Below are 16,947 nucleotides of genomic sequence, written 5' to 3' on the forward strand. Positions count from 1 at the left end.
TTTAATTTAAGAGGGTGGGGTCCCAGGTGGGAATTCCCTCACAATAAAATCCTTCAATATTTAAAAAAAAACAACAGCAATCAGATGCAACCCCCTTCCCCATACTGTTGCTACCCCGTTTCAATATGAACAAGTTAGTGTGATCACAGCCTAGACACCCGTGAAGATGGAGAAAAAGATTAAGTGAGAGGAAGGGGTAGCAACAAACAAGGTAAGATCTAGCAAACATTGATGAATACTGAAACTTGATATAAATATATGTATTTTTAGATGCTGGGGTGTTGGAATAGCTGAAAGGAGAGGTAAATGACATGGTGGAACTGTAATCTATAACATCCTTTGAAATTTTGCTCTATAGCTACTCGTTTGAAAGGATTCACCTTTCTATATGTATCGTATATTGCATAATAAGGAAAGAAGTGAAACTGTGGAACTGTAACCCATAATAAGTTTTGAAATTGCCTATAAAATTGCTTGTTGAGCTGTATGACAAAAGTTAACACCTTTCTGTATATATGTTATATTTTACAATAATGGAAATAGCTGAAGTTGTGGAATTGTGACCCATGACATCCTTTGAAGATTGTTCTCTAACTTGAAAGTTATCGCTGTTATGTATATATGTTAAAGTTCACAATAAAAAAAATGCATTAAAACAAAGGAATATTTGGTTGGTGAAAGGGACTGAAGATACATGAAGACTGGCGAAACATTTATATGGAGGATATACTTACTTGGCTTCTATGAAACCCATAAAATAAAACTGTCAAGATTATATATAAAAAATTCGCACCCATTCAAGTACCTCACTTTTTAGATAAGGAAACTGAGGCTCAAACATTAAGTGTCTCACTCAAAATGAGACTCCATTTAATTATCACTTCCTCTAAGAAGCCTTGCCTGACAAATAAACTCTTATTTTTTCCTGATTGGATGCCAATTTTCTGTGCTTCCTAAAGACTGGTTAATTACTAGTTTTCTTTTCATTTCTCCCATTAGACTGAAGGCTCCTGGAAGCTGTAAAGTGCTATGTCCTGGAAACCTTAGTACCTGCCACACATAGTGATTCTCAGGAAGGGTTTGCTGAATGGAGGAATGATAATTTCTTATCATGGTTAGTATCATAGTTCCAAAATATGCCCTTGGAGACATATAAAGAAGATTAAATCTTGTTTTGGAGACATGGCTACTAACCTTGACTTTTTAAAAACAAAACTGCCAATGTTTCATTCAACAAAGCCTCACTAAGAAACTAGGTGTGGCAGGTTCTAGGGATTTAAAGGCATGGAATGTCAAACCTTCAAGGAGCCTAGTGTAATGGGAGAGAGAATAAGTAAACTGTTAATTAACCAGTGCTCAAGAAGTACAGAAAAGGGGCACTAAAGCTAAAAAATGGGGGTTTAGGTGTCAGGGGAGGCTTCCTGGAGGAGGTAATAATTAAATGGAGTCTTATTTTGAACAAAACATTTCAGTTTGCATCTCAGTTTCCTTTTCTATAAAATGAGGTACTATAATAGATGCTTTTTAAAGTTCTTCCCAACTCCAATATTCTCAAATTAAAAACAAAATACTTTTTAACTTACTTACTTACTTAGGTATTCAATAAACATTAATGCACAGTAAAGGACACTGTTATAAATGTACTAAAAAGAAAAATCTAACTTCTGTATTGAATTATAATTATATAAGGCCACTACTTCTATTTTGGACGAAAGTGACTAGTAAATGATGTCAGTGACTGGTACGATATAGACAAATACATGTACATTTACAGACACTAACATAGTTCATATATATGTATATAAAAACATATACACATATACCTAATACACAAATGCATACACATATAAATATGTTATAATCTGACTAAATTGGTTCTCCAGACATGGAATGATTTGGGGTTAGAATTATATTTACGTGCATAAAATAGTCTAGATTATATTTCATTAAAAATGAATCTAACAAATTATTTTCCAAACTGCTAACTGAATAATTTAAAATAATTTAGACAACTATTGGCATTTGCATTGGACGACTGCATGCATATAAATATGTATTGACCAAATACATATTTTTATGTCTGACCATACAAAGGTAAACACAAACATTCTCATCATAACTTAATTGACTGTGCTTAGTTTTAGGTAACTTTTAATCACATTTATTTACACATTTTATAATTTCTATACCTTATCCCTTCTTCTTGTAGGACACGGATTCTCAAGGGCCAGTTCTTTCTGGTAGAGGAAAATTTTAGCAATGATTGGTTAATGTACAATTTCACATGTTTTATAGCATAAAGATTCATATTTTGTCTCTAAAGCATTTGGTCCTTAGCATTCATTCATTCATGTATTCTTCCTTTCCATAAATAGAAACTGAGTACCTAGTTCTGCCAACTGTTGTTCTGGTGCTAAGGGTTGATAAAAATGAGCAAGAGAAAGTGATTGACAACTATAAATCAAATAAATTTAATTCAATTTAAGATCAAATATCTAAATATAAGAGGTAAAACTAAGATGTAAATATAAGAGCTAGACTTTAGTTAATAGTACAATTATAAAAATGTGTTATCATCACTTGTAACAAATGTTCCATACCAATGCAAGGTGTTGGTGGTGGGATGATATGTGGGAATCTTGTATTTTATGCCTGGTAGTTTTGTAAACCCACAAATTCTCTAATAGAGAAAAAATGCAAAAAAAAAAAAAAGTAAATCTGATGCATAAAGTCCGTATTAAATTCTGTTATAAAGCATTAGTTTCAAGTTTCTCACTCTTGTGAGGATATAATCATGTTTCTCTATTTTGTTGTGCTTCCAGATTACCTTTTTGAAATTACGCACCTTTTCACTGTCATCTCCAAGAAATAGCATATCTGTTCTTATTTTCAACACCAACACAACAAAAATTTTAGTTTTAGAGATTAAGGTTTATTTTCCCATAAATTGTGGAGCTGGCATATGAAAATCATTGAGCTTTATGGCACTTTGGACTTTTGGGATTATCTGATATTTAAAACTGTAACTCCACAATTGCTATGATACTAAAATGAAGTAACATGCAAATGTGCATAAAACAAAGGGATTGAGAGAGGCATCAGATTTAAGAAACATTTCTGATTTATTTAATTGCCTTTTTAAAAATCTGATGGAAAAAGTAAGGACTCAAGGGATTCAGTGATTCTTCTATGGTCACACAGTGAAGCAGTGGGGGAAATTATTAAAAGACGGTCTTATGTATTTCCACCCACCAGTAACTCCTATCACATAATGATGATACAGGGCTTAGAATTTGACTTTGGGATCAAATTTACAATGCTATTGTCTGAAAAGCACTTTGACATCAAGAGGAAAATAGCTTCATTCTTCAACAATTGAAGGAAACATCAGGAATAAGCATTTTTTTATTCTGGGTGTAACCTTTCTAAAGAAATTTGATTTTAAAACATCATGTTCCAATAGAGAGGATAAGTAGTTAAATAAACTCCCCTGGAAAGATGATTCACAGTTCTAGGCTGTTTTGTTTTGTTTTGTTTGGTTTTAAGCCATCATTCAGAAATGTTTCGGAGGACACTGTGCTTGAAATAGTCCCAGCCCATTGGAAATGGTCTGACATGATGCTTTGGACTGTTTCATTGTCAGGAGTTTCTACAGTAGAAGCTGTAATATCATGTAATTTCCCTTTTTCATGGTCAACGCACAGTAACAAAGAGGGAAAGATTATGTAAGAGTGACAGTTTAATCCTGAATGATGAACTTGCTTGCATTTTTAAAGCCTGAGCAGTGGAAAAAGCACTGGTGAGGGAGTCAGAGCCCTGAGTTCTGGTCTGGGCTCCAAACCGAGTAGCTTCATCTCTGCAGACAGTTGTTTAATGTTCCTCATTTTAAAAGTGAGGTAGAAGGTTTAAATGATTGCTAAACTGTCTTCCTGTGATTTCTAAAATCACATAAACACAGAGGGGAATTAGCTCAGAAGAGAACATCATATCAACACAACTGACTCTTCAGATATGTACTGAAAGTTGTGTCCTACCTACTTGACATCTCCATGAATATTCAATACTTAATAGGCCTAAAATTGAACTCTTAATTCTTACCCCACACTCTCTGCCCACCTCTATCTTCTTTATCGTGGTAAATCACTTCCCATCCATACAGTTGTTCATGTCAAAAACCTAGGAGTCATCCTTAATTCTTCCCTATCTCAAAATAAGATATCTCAAATCAAGGACTTTGCAACTTTATCTCCAAAATGCATCTTGAATCTTTTTTCTTGATCAATACAATTTCCTTAGTCCAAGCTTCATCTTCTCTCACCTGATACTGAAACCACCTCCTAACTGGCTTCTTCATTGCCATTCTAGTTTCTTATCAGTCAAATGTCTAATCTGTTTGAGTAGTAAATTTTACAAATACATTCCTGAATTCTCTTCTTTAAAACTAATCAGTGGATTTCCATTATACATAAAGTAAACTTCAAACTCTTTATGATAGTTGCAAGGTTTTACATGATCCAGCTCCTTCCTCTCTTGCTTCATTTTGTATCATGCTGTCCTGCCTTCAATAAGCTCCAGTGATGCTGTCTTTTTTGGTTCTCAGAATAAGCCAAGCTTGGTCTTGCCTTAGGGTCTTTGCACATACTATTTCTTCCACCTGAAATAGTCTTATCGCCATTATTTTTAGAGCCAGCTCTTTTTCTTTAGATCTCTTTTTCTTTAGCCCAACTAGCATTTTCTTTGGAGAGGGCTTTCCTGACTACCCTACTCAGAATAGACATGCTGTTGCCATTTTTATATCAACCCATAATTTTCTACCTTCCTAGTGTACTTATTGCAACTTGCAATCATTTTATGTATCCATTTGTTTGTTTTCTGTCAGCCTCTTCAACTAGAACATAACTTCCATTGTCACAGGGGCTGTAGCTATCTTGTTTAACATTGAATCACTATCACCTGGCACAGAGCAGGCCATCTGACAGGCCTTTGATGATAGTTATTGTTGTCACTGAGATTTGATAGTACTTCTCTCACCAGGTACCAATGATCATTCACGTGTCCAGGACAAGTGATCACTGGGTTCAGGTATATAAAAAATACTGATTTGTCTGAATCCCCAAATCACTTTGTACCTTCCCTCCACCTTTAGCATTTATTTTAAACAACCTTGAATAACAATTATTTTATATGTCTTTTCCCCCATACTAGATTGTAAGTAACTTGCGGGTAGGGCTTATGTCTTAGTGAACTTTGCATCCCACATGGGTTTACTATAATTATACAAACATTAAACATTTACTGAGTAACAGTATTAGGAGTGCAACAAATGTTTGCTGAATTAAAAGGTATCAGTTCATTATATGCCCATCTCTTTTGGGAATATTAGAATGGCCTTCACTATTTAAGATTTATTAGAAAGCAAGCCCCTTTTTTATTATCTATAATTTATTAAAACTGAATTCCATTGGTAGTATTTTGAAGTACCTTTTAAATCTAAGATTAAATGATACAACCTTTAAGTGTATATTTGATTGGGTAGAATCTTGTAATGCTCAAGAGCAAACTCACTGTCTTATCCTTTGCTCCCAATCCAGTGAAAGGTATCACCATGATTCTTAATATCCAAGGGAGGCATCTGGATTCATCCCTAACTCTTCCTCCATCTCCATCATCACCCTCCTTGCTAATTCCACAACATCCTAGCAATGCTAACTCTCTAGTATCTTTTAATTTGCTCATTTCTGTCTATCTTGCCAGACACTTTTTGTTCAGAGTGCCATATTGATGACTGTATTTCTATAGTAATTCTTAATTATTTGTTCTTGACACCAAACACATCTCCTTCAAAACAACTTTATTGCTGTAGTCATGAAGCACAACTATGATCATGTTACTTTTCTGCTTAAATTTTTTTTTCAGTGGGTTCCTATAGCCCTCAGAAAAAATGCAAGATTCCTCGACATGTCCTTGATGGTCATTTGAGATGCGATCCCTACTTCTTCTCTCCCACCTTATATCTTACAAACTCTCTTCCCCACTAAACACCAGCCATATTGAATTACTAGCTCCCCTAGTTGTGGGCTCTCTCTGGTACTTGGAACTTTCTCTTATCCTTCTCTTAATGAATATCCTCTTATTTTCAAAATGATATTAAGCCATCACTCTTATCAGGGGCATTTTTTTTTACACCTGATGCACCCTCAGTTTGTTAGGGTCACCTTTTTGGTATAGCACTTAACCACACTGTATCAAAAATTGTTTAGTTATTTACCTCCACCACCCCTGCCATTATTGCACTTTAATATATAATCTCCTTGTTTTATGTGCCTTATTCTTCACTGTATTACCAGCACCTAGAACAACAACTGGCAAATAAAAGACTGTTAATCAGTACTTTTGAGTGAAAAAAATTTAACCAAGTGTATTTTTTCCTAATATTAATAAGCATTAATTATGGAACAATTTATGGTTCACAACCCACTCTCACATACATTGTAGCATTTTATCCTTACAATATCACAATACTATATTGTATTTCTATTCTATGAAAATTCTATATATAGTCTTAACATGTTTTATGTACAAACTCTCAAATAAATACATTGATCAATTAACCAGAATCTCTGTTTCCTTTTAGAAATGGAAAGTTTACTATTTTATGGAAAGCCCAAATTTGTATTTATTAATGTGGAATGTTGTGAACTGTTCAGGATGAACAATTATCCTAATTTATCCATTACGATAAATGATAAAGAATGAATATAAAGAATATTATTTTGAATTTAGAAAACTTTCTAGATTCTCCATCAAAATATCAAAGACAGCTCTCAACAGGAAACTGATATGCTTTGATGAGAACTGAGAAGCAATGGGGTACCCAAGTCAAGCTTCTGTGGCATGGCTTTGTTAATCTGCTTACTCCTTATGAGTTTAGAAATTACTCATTAGCTATAATTACTGTCGTGAGATTTGAGGAGAAAACCAGTAAGGTTGAACCTGGTGGGCTGTTTATAGCTGTAGAAGCATGAGGACTAAACCAAGAAGCCATAGTCCATTTCTGACTGGAACAAAGAAACCGGGGTATGAAGACATAAGGCATGAAATATAGAGAGAGGGGAACAATCTGGAAGCTGAGGTGCATGTCTGTGTGTGTGTGTGTATATATATATATATAACTGAATCAAAGCTGTGGGTGAACTTTTATGCAGCATCCTCTTGCATTTAGTAACTTGTCTATAGTACACGCTGACTTGCATCTGGTGACATGATTCTGTGTTACTGTTTCAATGTTGCTCTAACTATGCTGGTTCAGTCAGCCTGATGGAGTTTTATGTTAAGGGATCAGGGATCATATAGTCATTTTGCAGTGCACTTATATATCCTTAGCACCTAAGATAGTACTATGTGCATTATATACTCTAGATTCTTGATAAGTGATTGAAATTCCATATGAATCCAATATATTCATGCATATACAACTTGTACATACAACATATTCTTATAACCAAAATGTTTCACTAGAATGTCTTCCCTAAGCTATAGACAGAAAGACTGGAACAGAAAGGACTGGAAATCAAGCTATATACATGACTCTTCACTTGTGGATTCTGAAAACAGTCCCCTCTTTCCTTAAAATCAGTGTGAAGTCATGCTTGATCCAGGTGGTGACTTTAACAACCTATGGGTATCCTCCTGCCCCACAACCGGCCTGAAAAGTGGCAAGGCATATATATAAACTGCAGTTGCATATTTCTTGAGCAGAAAAAATTATAAATGGAGGTGTCATCCACATTTGCAAGTTCTGTATGGGACTCAAAATAGAATCTTATAAGTAAACAGTCACTTGGCTTCTTTTCAGAGAGAATTAGAAATGCTGTGATAGTTATTTGGGAAAATACTGATATTTTATTTTTTGTCAATTTCTGAAAAGTATTTTCATTTTGGGGGTTGGTGATTGTGCTGGTTTGGATGTATTATGTCCCCCCAAACACCATTATCTTTGATGCAATCTTGTGGGAGCAGATGTATTAGTGCTGATTAGATTGGAAGCCTTTGAGTGTTTCCATGGAGATGAGACTCAATCAAATGTGAGTGAAACGTTTGGATAATTTCCATGGAGGTGTTATCCTGCCCAATCAGGGTGAGTGTTAATTGGATCACTGGAGTCATATAAAGGAATTCACAGAGGGACCCAGACCAACTGAGAGTGACATTTTGAAGAGGAGCTGAAGCCTAGAGAGGAACATCCTGGGAGAAAGCCATTTTGAAACCAGAACTTGGAGCAGACGCCAGCCACGTGCCTTCCCAGCTAACAGAGGTTTTCCAGACACCATTGGCCATCCTCCAGTGAAGGTACCCGATTGCTGATGTGTTACCTTGGACACTTTATGGCCTTAAGACTGTAATTGTGTAACCAAATAAACGCCCTCTGCAAAAACCAATCCATTTCTGGTATTTTGCATTCTTGGCAGCATTAGCAAATCGGAACAGTCATTTTGAGGGTAGTTATTTGCAAATGTTAAATAAACGTATATTCTATTAGATAAAGATATCTTCTTTTATTTATCTTCTTTTATTTCACATATCATTATGTTAATTTCAGGTTAAAACGAACTCTCAATTATTAACTGATTTCTATTGCATTTGTGAAATCACAAATGCTGACACTATCTCTATAGTAACTAATGTGCTTAAAAGGAGGAAAAAATGAGAAGAAATAAGACCAAAAGATAAACAGGATAAGTAATGGTGAAAAATAACATGTTTTTTACTGCATTGCCTTCTCTGGAAAGATACATATGCTAGTAAAACTATGCTTTTCTAATAATAAAAACAACCTGAGGTTTTATATGACAAAATTTTCACACAGGAGATGAATACATAAAATGTATTATTGTTGCATTAATTTCTTTGTTTCTGGCAATTTGACCTTTTTAATTAAAGCAAAATTTTAAAGGAAGGTTGGAATTAAGTCAAATTATATGATATAAATTTATTATTAATGTAAGTTGATAAATACTATGAAAGTTCCATTTTCTGACTTTGCCTTGGTCTCCTGCATTTCAAACATAAATTGACTTACTAGAAACAAGATGCCTACTTTCCCTTCAAGAAGTACAGTTTCTAGATTTCAAACAATATTAGGAAAATAACTGATATGTTTGCCTTTAAATCTGTGCTCTGCCTTGGTCTGCTCAAGGTTGTCCCCTGAAAAGGTGCTTAATGCATTTTAAGATGAATTGGACTTGATTGTAAATTGGATCATATTGTAATTACTTTAAGCTTTATAAAGATATTCTTTGTCTTTTATCTAGTGTTTCCTCGACTAAAAATCAACCTCGACTAAAAGCCCTGATACAAGCTCCTCACATTCCCTGGGGCAGAGAGTATTTGGGAGTGTTTCCCTCATTGCAATGCTAGCCATTAGTGCCCCTTTCAGTGGCTTAGCACCCATTCAACACATTGCAGCTGCCCCTTTGCCTCCACTCATGGTTTCATTCTTTAGAGATTCTCTGGATAGAAGGGAAGGGCTCCTAGTGCCTGTATCTTGCAGCTTAAGCAGATGGTTTTAAAAGTAAGACATCTGAGTATGGGTGGGGCTAGCAAAGGGAGGTGTGGAGTTTAGTTAGTCCCCTAGAGCAACTAGAAAATAGCCCAGAACAACTAATAAATAGTCTACAACAATTTTTTGAGGGACATCTGTGACTGTACACACATCATTCACCAGTCCAGAATGGGTGGAATAGCTGAGATTGCAGCAAGAGCCAACTGGAAATATCCGCATACAGACTGTGGTGTTGAACGCATAACTATGTCATTATATCACGTATCATTGATTGTTTACTTAGGATGGATTGTATGGTGTGTAAACAAAACTTTTAAAAATAAACAGAGAGATACAAATGCTGGAGAAAATGTGGAGAGAGGAATGTACCTACTCACTGTTAGTGGGGAAGGAGAATGGTGCAGCCCATCTGGAGGGCAGTGTGGTGGTTCCACATGAAGCTAAGCATGGGGTTGCCATATGGTTTTGCAACCCTGTTATTGGGTATATACTTGAAGAAGTGAGAGCAGGGACATGAATGGACATCTGCACACTGGGATTTATGGCAGTAGTATTCACAATTTTCAATGGATGGAGGTGGTCTAAGGGTACATGAACCATGGTTTATACATTCAATGGAATATTGAGCAGCAGCAAGAAGGAATGATGTTGTGAGGTATGCAACTAGGTGAATGGACCTTGAGGACAGTGTGTTAAGTGAAATAAGCCAGAATCGAAAAGACAAACATTACAACACCTCACTAATACAGACTAATAATAATGTGCAGACTCTGAGAATTGAATTTGAGAGCATAGGTTATCAGGGGAAGGCTTATTGTAAATTTTCCTAGATTGTAAGCTCTTACAGCAGTCACATCCATTCATGAATTGTAATGGTTATTTTTAAATTTTGAGATGCTGAGCTGTTTGTGTATATAACCTGGTTGGTCCCTGGAACTTCAGGCATCTGTGTGATACCTGAGACTCAGGGCCAGAGTTTGGCAGCTATGAATGTCAGTACTACCCCATACAGCAACTGTTAAAAAAGCTGAAAAAAAAGAGATCAGACTACAGTTAGACATGAATGAAATGGACTTGGTTGGGACTAAGGTAAATCAGACTAAAGGGTAAAGGATGATACTGACTATGTTTTAAAACTTCAACTTCTATGTGAGACCAAAGGAAGAGATGTTTATTTGGTGTAAAATCTATATTTTCTGTAGCACACTATATAATTTAATTTGTATGGTCAGTTTCTTCAAGCATCACAATTACATGGAACCTTGAATAGAGGATGAGACCTGGTTTGTTTGTACAGGTTAGCCTGAAGCCCCAATACATCCCAGAGTAATTTGGGCAGAGAATAAAAAGTATTTGCAAAGCCCTCTTGAGGGACTCAGGAAAAATGTGGAAATACTAAATTTCACCACCTGGGGAATTCCTGATATTCTTGCAAGCATTGGGAACTACCAGTTTAGTAGGCAGAGCCCTTGATCTTGGGGCTTGCCCTTGTGAAGCTTGTTACTGCAAAGGAGAGGCTAAGCCTACTTATAATGGTGCTGAAGAGTCACCCCCAGAAACCCTCTTTTGCTGCTCGGATGTGGCCTCTCTCTGTAAGCCAACTCAGCAGGTGAACTCACTGCTGTCCTCCCCACATGGGACATGACTCCCAGGGATGAGCCTGGACCTGGCATCACAGAATTGAAAAAGCCTTCTGGATCAAAAGGGGAAGAGAAATGAAACAAAATAAAGTTTCAGTGGCTGAAAGATTTCAAATGTCGTTGAGAGGTCATTCTGGAGGTTACTGTTATGCATTATATAGGTATCCCTTTTTAGTTTTTAGTGTATTAGAATAGCTAGAAGGAAATGCCTAAAACTGTTGAACTGCAACCCAGTATCCTTGATTCTTGAAGACAATCATATAACTATATAGCTTACACAGTGTGACAGTGTGATTGTGAAAACTTTAAGGCTCACACTCCCTTTATCCAATATATGGACAGATGAGTAGAAAAATAGGGACAAAAAAGTAAATGAATAATAGGGGGTTCATAAAATGAATAATGAGATTTTCTGGGTATTCTTTTTTACTTTTATTTTTATTCTTATTTTTATTTTTTGGAGTAATGAAAATGTTCAAAAACTGATTGTGGTGATGAATGTATAACTATATAATAATATAGTGAATAACTGATTTTACACTTCAGATGATGGTATGGTATGTGACTATATCTCAATAAAATTACATTTTTTAAAAAAGTAAGACATCTGCAACTGTCTATAGCCAAAAATTTTAATGACAGCCTGTCTTTCTCCTTTAACCATTACATGCATACCTTTGAATGTGATGATACGCTGACTGTAGAAGAGTTATTTCCTTCTAGTGAGATTGTAAGATAAATGTATTTACATTATCATAAGGAAATGGTTTTATGTAGCTTCTTTCCATACCTCTGACTCCCTTATCAAATAACCTTTGTTTTAGTCAATTTTATTTATAGAATTTTGTTTTCAAGATGATGGTACTATATCTTTGTGTCAATCTCTGAAGTGAACTTAAAGGGCAAACAATTTAAAAAGCCCTGCATGATACTGATGACTTTTTATTAATCCTAAGTAATTAAATCATTTTTGTACTCACAATCACAATGTTACATTAAATTTAGTCACATTAATCCATTTATTTTCCTAAAAATCCAAGTTAGAGCTTGGAGGAACTAGATATCCTCTCCTGCTTCCCAATCTTCCAGCTTCATCATCACTCTGCCCTGAAGTAGGGGAATCTCTTCATGGTCTTTTCCGTATTAAATCTGACACCATTATAAGCCTAGGATTCTCAAGTCATCCCTCATCTCTGTCTCTGAGCCTGACTTGCTTGGCATATATCCCTGATTCTGAGCCATCTCTCACTCCTCATTCTTGAAATCATCTCAGTAGTGCCTATAGAAGTCAAGAGTCAGCAGCAAAATCTTCTATATCATATTTCTTCTCTGAATGTTTCCTCCTCTTACTTGGAAACAGGTTCTTCCCAGAGAGCACTGCTTCCCCGGTAGCTCTCTCGCTGTAAAACAGATCCCAAGATAGGCGGAACATTCTCCTTGCTCCTCAGGGCTACTTGTCAACCATTTTCCCTCCATTTCTCTAAAACCCTCCAGCTTTGAATCTGAGGTCATCAGAGACCCAAAGTGACTCCCTGGTGTAGTACCCAGATCCCAGGATCCTAACTCTCATTCCTTGAGGATTTTCGCTCCTAGCTCACTGGTATTCTCTCCCAAACTATTCCTGAAATATTTCTGAGAGGTTCTATATCTATGTCAATGATCCTTCCAAAACACTGGCCTCTTGGTTCCTTGACCAGTTTTTTTTTTTCCTTGCCTCAGCCACTTACTCTCATAATCACACCCTAAACTTTCCATTACCAATGACTCTAACCTTTCACTATCTCAGATTCAAACACCCAACTCTCTCACTCCAGCCTTTTATCTTTCCATATTTCTCCCTCTAGACCCAGCTCCAAAAATTCTTTGAGTAACTACACAGGGGCTACCATTGTTTTCACTGATTCTCACCATCCTCATGTTATCACTTCCTTCCTAACTCATAAAACGCCTTGACCACCTCTCATTTAAATTTATTCTTTTGAAAAATAAATCCAATCCTCAGGCTACTGTATGTCTGTACCCTCAGCTGAGTGTGGCTCTAAGAAAACAGACAACCACGGTCCGTTCTTACTTTAAAAGTATGATCGTGAGTCTTGAATAGGTCTTTAGTGCCTCCTGGAGATACAACATTTTTCTGGTCCCCTCATTCTTTCACTTCTTTCACACCTCTCTCATCTACACTCTAATCCCTCCTCTTCTCTCCTCATTCTTAGTTGATGGCCTTTCTTTCTATTTCAACAAGAAAACAGAAACAATTAGAAGAGAACTTCCACAAGCTCCCATCACCCATCTCTACCTATTTTTGCCACTTTTTTTTTTTTTTTTTGCTTTTAACTGTGAATGAACAGACCTTGTTTTGTTAAGGGCAAGCCCCTTCCCCGTACAAAAGATTCCTTCTAATTTCCTCTTCTCAAGGATATCACTCCAACAATTCTCTCTTCTTTCTCCTACACCATTATCTCTCCCTTGTTTACTGGATCACTCTAGAAAATCAGCATAGGGAAATAATGAAGAGCAGTTAGGAGCTTGGCCTTTGGAGCCAGAATGCCTGTGTTAAATCTCACTACTGCCCTCTATCCCTGTGTCCATGAAGAAGTTACGTTGTCTCTCTTTGCTTCATGGTTCTAATTCTTAAAGTGGGAACAACAGTCTTAAGCATTTAATAGCTTTGTTCTGAGGAATAAATAACGTGTTTGTTAAATTAATTAAATTATTCAAAGCTTACAAAACCTAGTGCTATTTCTCCCACGACAAAAAAGTTCTATCAACCCAGCTATATTCCAGATACTATTTCACTTGTTTACTCCCCATTTACTTCAGAACTCCTCAAGAGAGTTGTGTGATCAATGTCTTCATAATCTTTTACTACTACCTGACATACTATATATTTTATTTTAGTATTTTTATTGCCTTTCTTCTCTTCCTGGATGATAAGCTCAATAAGGGCAGGGATGGGATTTTTGTCTGTTTTGTTCTTTGTTGTGTCACCAGTAACTAGAACAATGACCATCACTTAGTTGCTGCTCAATAATATGCACTGAAGGAAAAAATGTATGAATATGGACAAGAAAAAATTTATCAAATTATCAATATAAAGATTAAAATTAATATTAATATAAAATCACCTCTATTAAAGTTAAGTCCAAAATTTGACTAAAGGAGACTTTGATTGCTTAGGAAATAAGACACAATTTTTATCGTTTTTATTCACAGAGATTGATTTAATCGAAACAGATTTTTTTTTTCCTAGAAAAAGGATTAATGAGAAAAGCTCAGAAAAGGTACATTTTCTTCCATTTTTAATTTAACTAATCAAAGTATTGGCTTCCTGAATGAGATTTTTAAAGTGATTCTTTTAAGATCTTTTTTTTTCTACTAATATAAATACATCCTCTATTAACCTATCTTGTCATACTCAGATAAGGGTTCTTATGCATGCATATGGGCATATACAATGGGAAGACAATATCTAATGCTAATATCTGTCTATAAATTATTACACAATTTAAGTTGCAATTAAACGGCCTTTATATCATAATATACAGTATTAATCATTCTCAATCAGAATTAGATGTACATGAAATTATCAGGGAAAATTTTCATCAGCAGCCATATAATTTATGAAATTGCAAATACAAAGATAGTGTACTTATATCAAACCTCAAATTCCCTCCCTACAACCACCTCCTAACTCCCTGCAACAAACACTCAAAAACTCTGTGGTATGATATAATGGGCAAATGATATGCACTTAAAATAATAAAAAAAAAAAATCTATTTAACCAGACTTTTGGAAAACGTGGAGTCTTCCATCTTAGGTGTAGGGTGAAATTAAGCCTATGTTTGGCATTTTCAGATATCCTCTTAGAGTCTTCTTTAGCTCTCCTCTAAATATTTGCATTAATATTATAAATGGATCCATAGTTAATAGACTTTGGGGATGGATGGTGATTGAGTGACAGGGGACAAATCTAGCCTTCCTTGCCCTAAACCAAATTCTAGCTTCATATATAGGCCAACACTTTAAAAGAATTAGTATCTGCAGTCATGTTAAAAATAATTCAGTTCACAAAGACTCAATGTTCTTATCCCTCTACCCCCATCTCTATTTTGGGATGCAAGCCCTGTTATCACTGAACAGAATGACATTCACAGCAGGCAGAAGTGACACATGGAAATTTGTTGGATCAGTTGCCCTAATTGGATATCTGAATTTGCAAGGATGATGGCACAAGTAGGAGGTGTTCAAACATGTAAGTTCAGAACCCCATTTATGGTCCATTTCCATGTAAATGAAGAGAGCCAGCAGCTTAAGTGCAAAACGTGTTAATACACCGAAGCCAGCCCCAAGACTGAAAGAATGAAGTCTTGAGCAAGAAAATCCATGAAAAAATCAAAGAAAACTCGGATTTTTCTTACCTTCTTCTCATGTGAGATTTATGCAAGAAACTTCCATTAACATTAATGAGAGTCATGCATGTAAATCTCCCATGAAACGATGGGAAGATTAGCCTCATCAATCACTGATGCATATATGGCAATTTCTGGGGCAGGCTTCTAGTAGGCAGACTGCTTTGCAAAGATTGATTTTACCTGCCCTTTCTTAAAGTGCTGAAACAGCAGACTCTCTTGCAGAGGGTGAGAAAGGTGCTGGGGGGAGCACCCCCTACAGAGCGGAGCAGCGGGACATTATGCCAGCTATCTTCAAGTAATCTGAATAATTCAGAGATCACTGGCAAAAACCACCCACCTGCCCCAAGATTACATAGTATTAGAAAAATAAAATGAGTGGCCCCGTATCACGTGGATGGAATCATCTTTCCCCATCTACCCCATATTTTTAAATTCTTTTTTAGGAAAGCAGGCAAAGTGTTTCAAATAAATTCCCAGCAACTACCTGTCCCTGTCATACTCTGTCCCTTGCTCATATAGTAGCACTATGTATGCACTAGCAGTAGCAAAATTGTTTTTAGATTTTTTTTTTTTTCCAAATAAATGTATGTTTTCTTAATAACTTTGCTCATGCGCAAAGAAAATCTCTCCTCTACTCTATCAAATTTATTTGAAACACTTGGATCTCCAGGAAACCTTTCTCCTTCTCAAGGTTATTTTTCTGTGCTTGGCATTGGTGACACTTCACCCATTCCTTTCCATGAATCCTTCCCTCATCTATTTTTGTCAACAATTTTAGGGAAAGTGTCTTAACTTGCCACAGGACTGTTAGCTCTTCCAGGGTCACAGTCACCTTGTATCTTTTTGGTACCCTTTGTAGACTTAACACAGTGACTTGCACATAATCTCTCCAGGAATATTTGGTGAATACAAACATAAACAATTAGTTTTAAAGAGGAATATGTGAAAACATGCACATTTTAAAGTTACCACAATATATACCGTGAAAAGAAATTCTTCCTCCCACCTCCCTGTCCCCCGGCCGTCTAATTCATCTAGTTATTTTGCTGAGGAAATCACTGTTCCCAGTTTCTTGTGTACCCTTCCCAGACAAGCATGTATGTATAAACATGCTTTTAAAATATGCAAATTATAACACTACACATGTAGTTTTGCACCCTGCAATTTTTCATTTAACAATTTATCTTGGGCTAGGTCCATATCGCTACCTCATTAAAAAAAAAATTGTGCTCCACTGCATGACTATAATTTAATTTATTTAACCAGTGTCCTATTGATGAATATTTGTTTTCAAAAGCTTGCTCTTACAAACAAGTTTTACAATGAACGCAA

General features: G+C 35.8%; 1 protein-coding gene across 20 annotated transcripts in view; it reads right to left on the reverse strand.

The window, feature by feature from the left end:
- Nucleotides 1-16,947, reverse strand: part of MYT1L (myelin transcription factor 1 like) — a 578,669-nt gene that overhangs the window by 272,770 nt on the left and 288,952 nt on the right. The window contains exon 5 of one of the 20 annotated variants that reach the window (XM_037812733.1): nucleotides 2,190-2,237. The exons of the other annotated variants lie outside the window; for them this stretch is intronic. The gene's annotated coding sequence lies outside the window, so the exon portion shown is untranslated. The remainder of the gene's footprint in view (nucleotides 1-2,189; nucleotides 2,238-16,947) is intronic. 20 annotated transcript variants of the gene reach the window in all.

The sequence above is a fragment of the Choloepus didactylus genome, chromosome 20 (assembly GCF_015220235.1).
Source record: "Choloepus didactylus isolate mChoDid1 chromosome 20, mChoDid1.pri, whole genome shotgun sequence".
NCBI lineage: Eukaryota > Metazoa > Chordata > Mammalia > Pilosa > Megalonychidae > Choloepus > Choloepus didactylus.